Here is a 10214-nt window from a genome sequence, read left to right as displayed (position 1 = left end):
GACTCTGTTGGTCTGAGTGTGGTCCGTCTGTGTGGAGGTTGTGTCCTCATGGCTGTCAGTTGTGTCTCTGGGACCAAGTCCAACCCCAGACTGGTTGGACAGGCTTACGAACAAACCCTAGAACACTGACACTCACTGCAAGTCAGCACAACCCCACCAAATATTCACTGGGTCTAACATGTTAGTTAACACAGTGCATATAGGGTAATGATAATATCATGTTAATGTGGTGATAATAATAAATAAAATAATTAAATCACATGAATGCTTACATTTTTACAATTTATTAATATATAAATATAGATTATATTAATATATAAATGTATAATACAAATAGGTAACTGATTTTGAAACTAATAAAACTATAAAATTACATGAAAATTGATTATATAGTAAATAATAATATAGTTCCATAGGGTTGGTGGTTGTGTCAGGAAGGGCAGCCGACGTAACATTTTGCCGAATCACTATGCGGATTGACCACACCCCTCTTGGTGCTGTGACCTCACAGGGTACCGATGGAGACTATCAAATCCGCTGTGGCGCCCCCTGGGAAACATGGAACAAGCCGGAAGAAGAAGAAGAAGATGTTAATATGGTGCACTTAGAATTAATTTGTGAGGTGTGTTGTTTGAATCTGTGTTTGTATCCTGCTAGTTTGGGTATATGTGTTAGTTTGGGTATGTGTGTTAGTTGGGTATGTGTGTTAGTTTGGATATATGTGTTAGTTTGGGTGTGTGTGTTAGTTTGGGTATGTGTGTTAGTTTGGATATATGTGTTAGTTTGGGTGTGTGTGTTAGTTTGGGTGTGTGTGTTAGTTGGGTATGTGTGTTAGTTTGGGTGTGTGTGTTAGTTGGGTATGTGTGTTAGGTTGGGTATGTGTGTTAGTTTGGGTGTGTGTGTTAGTTGGGTATGTGTGTTAGTTGGGTATGTGTGTTAGTTTGGGTATGTGTGTTAGTTTGGGTATGTGTGTTAGTTTGGGTATGTGTGTTAGTTTGGGTATGTGTGTTAGTTTGGGTATGTGTGTTAGTTTGGAGATATGTGTTAGTTTGGGTATGTGTGTTAGTTTGGGTATGTGTGTTAGTTTGGGTATATGTGTGTTAGTTTGGGTATGTGTGTTAGTTTGGGTATGTGTGTTAGTTGGGTATGTGTGTTAGTTTGGGTGTGTGTGTTAGTTTGGGTATGTGTGTTAGTTGGGTATGTGTGTTAGTTTGGGTATGTGTGTTAGTTTGGGTGTGTGTGTTAGGTTGGGTATGTGTGTTAGTCTGGGTATGTGTGTTAGGTTGGGTATGTGTGTTAGTTTGGGTTTGTGTGTTAGTTTGGGTATATGTGTTAGTTTGGTATGTGTGTTAGTTTGGGTATGTGTGTTAGTTTGGGTGTGTGTGTTAGTTTGGGTATGTGTGTTAGTTTGGGTATGTGTGTTAGTTTGGGTATGTGTGTTAGTTTGGGTGTGTGTGTTAGTTGGGTATGTGTGTTAGTTGGGTATGTGTGTTAGTTTGGGTGTGTGTGTTAGTTTGGGTATGTGTGTTAGTTTGGGTATGTGTGTTAGTTTGGGTGTGTGTGTTAGTTGGGTATGTGTGTTAGTTTGGGTATGTGTGTTAGTTTGGGTATGTGTGTTAGTTTGGGTGTGTGTGTTAGTTGGGTATGTGTGTTAGTTGGGTATGTGTGTTAGTTTGGGTATGTGTGTTAGTTTGGGTATGTGTGTTAGTTTGGGTATGTGTGTTAGTTTGGGTATGTGTGTTAGTTTGGAGATATGTGTTAGTTTGGGTATGTGTGTTAGTTTGGGTATGTGTGTTAGTTTGGGTATGTGTGTTCTTGTAGCTTCTGGATGTGTTGTTGTGTTTGTGTGTCTGTGTAGCACTGCTGTGGGCTGGGTGTGTTAGTTTGGGTGTGTGTGTTCTTGTAGCTTGTGGATGTGTTGTTGTGTTTGTGTGTCTGTGTAGCACTGCTGTGGGCTGGGTGTGTTGTTGTGTTTGTGTGTCTGTGTAGCACTGCTGTGGGCTGGGTGTGTTGTTGTGTTTGTGTGTCTGTGTAGCACTGCTGTGGGCTGGGTGTGTTGTTGTGTTTGTGTGTCTGTGTAGCACTGCTGTGGGCTGGGTGTGTTGTTGTGTTTGTGTGTCTGTGTAGCACTGCTGTGGGCTGGGTGTGTTAGTTTGGGTATGTGTGTTCTTGTAGCTTGTGGATGTGTTGTTGTGTTTGTGTGTCTGTGTAGCACTGCTGTGGGCTGGGTGTGTTAGTTTGGGTATGTGTGTTCTTGTAGCTTGTGGATGTGTTGTTGTGTTTGTGTGTCTGTGTAGCACTGCTGGGGGCTGGGTGTGTTAGTTTGGGTGTGTGTGTTCTTGTAGCTTGTGGATGTGTTGTTGTGTTTGTGTGTCTGTGTAGCACTGCTGTGGGCTGGGTGTGTTGTTGTGTTTGTGTGTCTGTGTAGCACTGCTGTGGGCTGGGTGTGTTGTTGTGTTTGTGTGTCTGTGTAGCACCGCTGTGGGCTGGGTGTGTTGTTGTGTTTGTGTGTCTGTGTAGCACCGCTGTGGGCTGGGTGTGTTGTTGTGTTTGTGTGTCTGTGTAGCACTGCTGTGGGCTGGGTGTGTTGTTGTGTTTGTGTGTCTGTGTAGCACTGCTGTGGGCTGGGTGTGTTGTTGTGTTTGTGTGTCTGTGTAGCACTGCTGTGGGCTGGGTGTGTTGTTGTGTTTGTGTGTCTGTGTAGCACTGCTGTGGGCTGGGTGTGTTGTTGTGTTTGTGTGTCTGTGTAGCACCGCTGTGGGCTGGGTGTGTTGTTGTGTTTGTGTGTCTGTGTAGCACCGCTGTGGGCTGGGTGTGTTGTTGTGTTTGTGTGTCTGTGTAGCACTGCTGTGGGCTGGGTGTGTTGTTGTGTTTGTGTGTCTGTGTAGCACTGCTGTGGGCTGGGTGTGTTGTTGTGTTTGTGTGTCTGTGTAGCACTGCTGTGGGCTGGGTGTGTTGTTGTGTTTGTGTGTCTGTGTAGCACTGCTGTGGGCTGGGTGTGTTGTTGTGTTTGTGTGTCTGTGTAGCACCGCTGTGGGCTGGGTGTGTTGTTGTGTTTGTGTGTCTGTGTAGCACTGCTGGGGGAAACGACCAGGTGTTGCTGCCTCTGGGTATTGATGATGTCAGTGTTGACCACACACATAACACAGGTGTATGAACCACAGTTGTCTTACTTGACCTGAGGAACCACCGAGGGCGGTCTGACAGGACCCGGAAGTGGGGCAGGCTAAGCTAACTGCTAGCCCATGCAGACCGGCAATTCCGACAGTCATCCTGGACCACACTGTAAACTGCAGTCCGCATAGTGGAGCAGGTAGTGGCGTTCTGGTCTAGGGCTCACATGTGGCAGTAAGTCTTGCCTCATTTCCATATTCTCTTCTATCAGTACCTTCATGTGAGCAATCGGAGACTCTGCAAGGCAAGCTGTGCAGGCAAATTCAACTAACTCCCTCAGATGGAGATGTACACTACCGTTCAAAAGTTTGGGATCACCCAAACAATTTCGTGTTTTCCATGAAAAGTCACACTTATTCACCACCATATGTTGTGAGATGAATAGAAAATAGAGTCAAGACATTGACAAGGTTAGAAATAATGATTTGTATTTGAAATAAGATTTTTTTTACATCAAACTTTGCTTTCGTCAAAGAATCCTCCATTTGCAGCAATTACAGCATTGCAGACCTTTGGCATTCTAGCTGTTAATTTGTTGAGGTAATCTGGAGAAATTGGACCCCACGCTTCCAGAAGCAGCTCCCACAAGTTGGATTGGTTGGATGGGCACTTCTTTGAGCAGATTGAGTTTCTGGAGCATCACATTTGTGGGGTCAATTAAACGCTCAAAATGGCCAGAAAAAGAGAACTTTCATCTGAAACTCGACAGTCTATTCTTGTTCTTAGAAATGAAGGCTATTCCATGCGAGAAATTGCTAAGAAATTGAAGATTTCCTACACCGGTGTGTACTACTCCCTTCAGAGGACAGCACAAACAGGCTCTAACCAGAGTAGAAAAAGAAGTGGGAGGCCGCGTTGCACAACTGAGCAAGAAGATAAGTACATTAGAGTCTCTAGTTTGAGAAACAGACGCCTCACAGGTCCCCAACTGGCATCTTCATTAAATAGTACCTGTTAGAGCCTGTTTGTGCTGTCCTCTGAAGGGAGTAGTACACACCGGTGTAGGAAATCTTCAATTTCTTAGCAATTTCTCGCATGGAATAGCCTTCATTTCTAAGAACAAGAATAGACTGTCGAGTTTCAGATGAAAGTTCTCTTTTTCTGGCCATTTTGAGCGTTTGATTGACCCCACAAATGTGATGCTCCAGAAACTCAATCTGCTCAAAGAAGTGCCCATCCAACCAATCCAACTTGTGGGAGCTGCTTCTGGAAGCGTGGGGTGCAATTTCTCCAGATTACCTCAACAAATTAACAGCTAGAATGCCAAAGGTCTGCAATGCTGTAATTGCTGCAAATGGAGGATTCTTTGACGAAAGCAAAGTTTGATGTAAAAAAAATCTTATTTCAAATACAAATCATTATTTCTAACCTTGTCAATGTCTTGACTCTATTTTCTATTCATTTCACAACATATGGTGGTGAATAAGTGTGACTTTTCATGGAAAACACGAAATTGTTTGGGTGATCCCAAACTTTTGAACGGTAGTGTACTTCCACACAATGGTTGTTTCCTCTGTCACCTATTGTCTGATACGCTGGTCTACCACACGCCACAGCATTAAAACCACTGTTCAGGCCTGCATGGAACATGGTAGGAGAGTTTGGACCCACCCTCCGATACTCCTGGCCTTACTCCCCTTCCACCTGGTCTATTCCACACACAGTACGCCTACCTTCCTTCTCTCCATCATATCAGCCAGCTCCCTCCCTTTACCAGTCATAGTGCCAATATTCAAAGTTCCGACTCTCGCCTCCACACTCCTCCCCTTCCTCCCCTCCTGCTGCCTCTGGACATGCCTTCCCCCCTCCCCTTCTCCTTCCCAACAGTAGCATAGTTTCCACCGGCACCCTGCTGGTTAACAGTACCGGTGGCGGTCGTTGGTAACCCGGGCCTCGACCGATCCGGTATGTAAATCTTATTTGTGATCCGCATATTGGATGTTAACTTTGAGTATGCTTCGTTTCTACCCACCACTAGCTCAAACAGGGTTTTGCTAATGTCTGAGGTTCGCATCCCGCCTGCCTTAAAGAGAGACTGACGTGCCCTTTCTGAACCCATTTTTTAACATTGGGAGTTTGAATCACAACCGAAAATAGGGGTGTTTTTATGCATTCAGACGTATTGGCTACTGTCTTCCTGGGAGTTCGCGTGGGTGGGGCTCGACCCCGGCGTGGTGGTAGGCCCACGGCACGGCAGTGAAATACAACTTGGCGAGTAATACGTTCGATGATACAAATAACTGTTAGATAGACAGACAGACAGACAGACAGACAGACAGACAGATAGACAGACAGATAGATAGATAGATAGATAGATAGATAGACAGACAGACAGACAGATAGACAGATAGATAGACAGACAGACAGACAGACAGACAGACACATAGACAGATAGATAGATAGTAGACAGATAGTAGACAGATAGTAGGCATGGGCATGGGCATACACGTGGCATAGCGAGGGCACAACCTATTCTGTATGGCATGTAAGAGTGTCTTATTGGTTAATGTCAAATTATGTCAAATGTCAATAAGAGCAAATCTTTGTGATTGGAAGGGGGCGGGAGCAGAGGGAACCTTAGAGAAGAAGAAGAAGAAGAAGAAGAAGAAGAAGAAGAAGAAGAAGAAGAAGAAGAAGGCGTTCTAGAGCAGTGGTTCTCCACCTTTTTTGGGGTCCTGGACCCCCTGCGTATTTTTGATCTACCCTGAGGACCCCTCCACCTGATCTTGGGGGAGGGGGGTTGCAATTTGATAGAAACAGTAGAAACTGCATTTTAAATTGCATTATAGCATTTATTCACTCTTTGGGGCAAAAATAAGAGCTTTCAGTTGTAACTTAGATATAGTTAACAAACAGAATTCTTATGCAGTAACTTTCAGATATATGTAACAAAACAGAATTCTTATGCAGTAACTTTCAGATATATGTAACAACACAGAATATGTATTCAGTAACTTTCAGATATATGTAACAAAACAGAATATGTATTCAGTAACTTTCACATAAATGTAACAACACAGAATATGTATTCAGTAACTTTCAGATATATGTAATGTAAGAGCCATTCTGGTGGTTCTGTATGTGGTATCTTAGTTCACCACTAGGTGGTAGTATTGTGTGGGTGTGGCTTCCTGGGGTGATTGCACTCCTCACTACAAAAGCATAGGTGTGTTTGTTACCTGGTGGTTGGGTGACGGGGAGCTGACACGGTTTTTACCGCTAAGCTGGGACACAACACTTCTTCACACTTTTTGGTTACAGTCATGGCTTAGTTTTTTGTTCAACAATAACCTGGATTCCTGCATCGCTACAACAAACCCATCATCTTTCAACTTGGAACAATAATCTGGACAACAGCAGCGCGTCATAACCCAAGGTATCTCCCGCACCCACCCGAGCTCCTAATGTTTGTTTGAATTCGGAGCTACACAAGTAAAAACCTTAGGCTCATGGAAACCAGTCGATTTGCTCTTTGCATCGTGCATGACTGTGATTGTGAAGTTGCCCTGTTTCATGAGAAGTTTGGAAATTGAAAGTAGGCCGATTGATCTCATGTATGGAGTGAATATTTTTTGTTGACACCTATACTTTCTGAGTCCCAAGTGCTACCGAGGCTGCATCAGGACATTTCACGAGTCCATCAGCATTTCAGAAGGAAAGGAAATTTACCGGGAACCGACTAACACAAGCCAAAAGGAGGTCTGGTTAGTGCACCCGCGTATTTATGTTTTTGTCTGTTGAATGGAGCTGAAATAAGATGATGTGCAGCCCGCTACGGTAGCCTTCTTCAATGGTTGTTTTGTGGATACAATTTTTCCAAAAGTAGGCTAAAGCCGATTGCAATGTGCTCATTGAAGATGGATTCTTGCCTTCTAATTCATGATGTCAAGGAATGTTGAAATGAAATGTGGATACTTACCCTCTGATTGTTGATCAATTGAGCGATTGTTTTTTGAGTGAAGAAAAATCCACCGACTGTCAAACTCAGCGCGCACTGAAGCGTCTTAAAGTGACAGTACACATTTTTGAAAATGGGTGACAAATCCAAGGATAAACCTGTGAGTGCTATGCAAACGCCTGCCAATGAAGTGTCTGACAATATTCCTGAAACAAGTGTTGAAAATGTTGATGTACATAACATTGGGAGAGTGCTTTCAAATGAGCCGGAGGCTACTAACAAAAGGCTAAGAAAGCCTACTGAAAAGGGGTTGGCTTTGATTGTTGAGAGGTTGCAAAAGGACAGAAACAAATGTTTCAAAAGGGTGACCAAATTGCAAATTGAAATCAAAGAGCTCTTGGGGTGTCTGGTATCCAAAGAAAGTGTGTGCTGTGTCAAAGAAAATTGAAAAGGTTAAATTCCTGTGTGAAACTGGCACTGAACACCATAACACATTGATCAATGAGTTTTGTTTACCTGAGGAAGATAAGGGTAAACAGGAGGCATACTTTTGTAAAATAATGGACCGCAATAAAGGTTTTATTGAACAAGTGAACACGTGGTTGACAGAAAATGAAAATGTGGATGATGATGAACTTGTGAATGATGATGCAGGGGGTCATGTTAATAAACCGGATATTCATGATAATATTCAACCAGCAGATAGTGCATCCAATTTGTCCAGCAAAGTATCTCACTCGACAAGCTCCTCAGGATCTAGCAAGTCTGCTCTGCGTTTGGCTAAGGCAGAGAAAGCAGCGTTACAGGAAAGGGCAGCTGCTCTGGCTAGGAGGCATGACCTAGAGGCACAAGAGGAGAAACTAAGAAAACAAAAGGAACAATTGGAGCTTGACACTGAGCTTGCCGTTGCCGCTGCTAGATTGTCTGTGTTGGAAGGCAGTTCTGTTGGAGGAAAGTCTGCCTCTGATGGGATGAATTCTTACCTGAAAAAGGGACAGAGGTCAGGACTCAATCCGACGGTGAAGGCATTTCAGCCTAAAGGATGAGGAAGTTGAATCTTCAAGGTACTAGGACCAACATCACATTGCAAACCTTGGGACATGAAACAGTGATGGAAAGTGACATGCTTACAGGTCTGGAAGTGTCAAATTTGGATGGAAATCATTTCTTGGAGCTTCCAGTAACTTTCACACAGGAGAAAATCCCTGTCTCAAGACGTAACATCCCCACTGAAAGAGACCTCAAGAAATGGGAGTATCTGAAGGAAGTCAAAATCCCAGGATTGGATGCAGACGTGGAGATTCTTATCGGGACTAATGCACCGAAGCTCATGGAACCCTGGGAAGTGATCAATAGCGAAGGTGATGGCCCTTATGCCGTGAGGACTCTGCTAGGGTGGGTCGTCAATGGTCCTTTGAGAGGCAATGGGAGTCAGAGAGGCTGCTCAACCATTTACGGCAACAGGATATCCATCACCAAACTGGAGGAGTTATTGGTCTCTCAGTACAACCAAGAGTTCAGTGAAAAAACATTGGAAGAGAAGCCGGAGATGTCAAGGGAGGACCTCAGGTTCATGGAGATAATGAAGAGATCAACATGCAAGCAGGAAGGTCATTACTGCATGGACCTACCCTTTAAAATGGATGACATCACCCTGCCTAACAACCGGTGCATAGTCGAGCAACGTATCCAAAGTCTGAAAAGAAAGTTTGAAGGGAACAAGACCTACCAGGAGGAGTATACATCATTTATCAGTGAAATGATTGACAATGGTTATGCAGAGGTGGTGCCTCAGCACCAGTTGGACTGCCGGGATGGCAGAGTGTGGTACCTTCCACATCACGGAGTGTATCACCCAAGAAAGAAAACCCTGAGAGTCGTCTTTGATTGTGGAGCGAGGTTTCAAGGGACCTCACTGAATGACCGGCTATTGCAGGGTCCTGATCTGACCAATTCTCTTTTCGGCGTCTTGACAAGATTCAGGCAGGAGAAGGTGGCTTTGATGACTGATGTCAAGTCTATGTTTCACCAAGTGAAGGTCTCTGAGGAACATGTCGATTTCCTCAGGTTTTTGTGGTGGCCCCAGGGTGACACGTCACAGGGTCTTGTGGAGCACAGAATGACGGTGCACATTTTTGGGGCAGTTTCCTCTCCCAGCTGCGCAAACTATGCTCTTAGGAGGACTGCCATGGACAGCCAGGATGATTTTAAATCGGAAGTGGCTGACACCATCTACAACAATTTTTACGTGGACGATTGTCTCAGATCTGTACCCACAGAAGAGGAAGCCATGCAGTTGGTAGTGGACCTCACTGACATGTGCTCGAGAGGAGGATTCCAGCTAGTCAAGTGGACAAGCAACAGCCGGGCTGTACTCTCGACCATTCCGGAGTCAAAACGATCCAACACGACGAGGCAGCTGCACTTGGAGCAGGATGATCTACCAGTGGAGATGGCACTTGGACTGAATTGGTGCGCAGAGAGTGACACTTTCATGTTTAAACCTGCAGTGGAAAGGCGACCACATACAAGACGTGGCATACTTTCAGTGGTCAGTTCCATCTATGACCCACTGGGATTCTTGTCACCATTCACCTTGCTGCCAAAGCTGCTGCTGCAAGAAATGTGTCGAAGGAACATGTCCTGGGATGACCCTATACCCCAGACATTCTCGCAGCAATGGAAGGCGTGGCTGCTGGACTTGGGTAAGGTGGTGGAGCTGAAGATGGACCGCTGTATTAGACCGAAAGACTTCAGAGGACCGGTACACGCGCAGCTACATCATTTTGCGGATGCAAGTGACCATGGCTATGGCACAGTCTCCTACCTAAGGATGAGGAACCAGGACAACCAAGTGCATCTTGCCTTCATGCTGGGAAAAGCCAGAGTTGCACCCTTAAAACAAACTACTATTCCTCGCCTGGAACTTACTGCCGCTGTGCTGGCTGTAAAGGTGGACAAGATGCTGAGAAAGGAACTCTCACTTCAGCTGGAGGACTCATGTTTCTGGAGTGACAGTCAGACAGTCCTCAAGTACATCATAAATGAGACAAAACGATTCCACACGTTTGTGGCAAACCGAGTGGCTTCGATCAGGGAAGGAACAAAGGTTGGTCAGTGGAAGTACGTAACCTCAAAGGAC

This window comes from Lampris incognitus, chromosome 20, assembly GCF_029633865.1.
Source record: "Lampris incognitus isolate fLamInc1 chromosome 20, fLamInc1.hap2, whole genome shotgun sequence".
In the NCBI taxonomy this organism is placed as follows: domain Eukaryota; kingdom Metazoa; phylum Chordata; class Actinopteri; order Lampriformes; family Lampridae; genus Lampris; species Lampris incognitus.
This window is presented reverse-complemented; position numbering follows the sequence as displayed.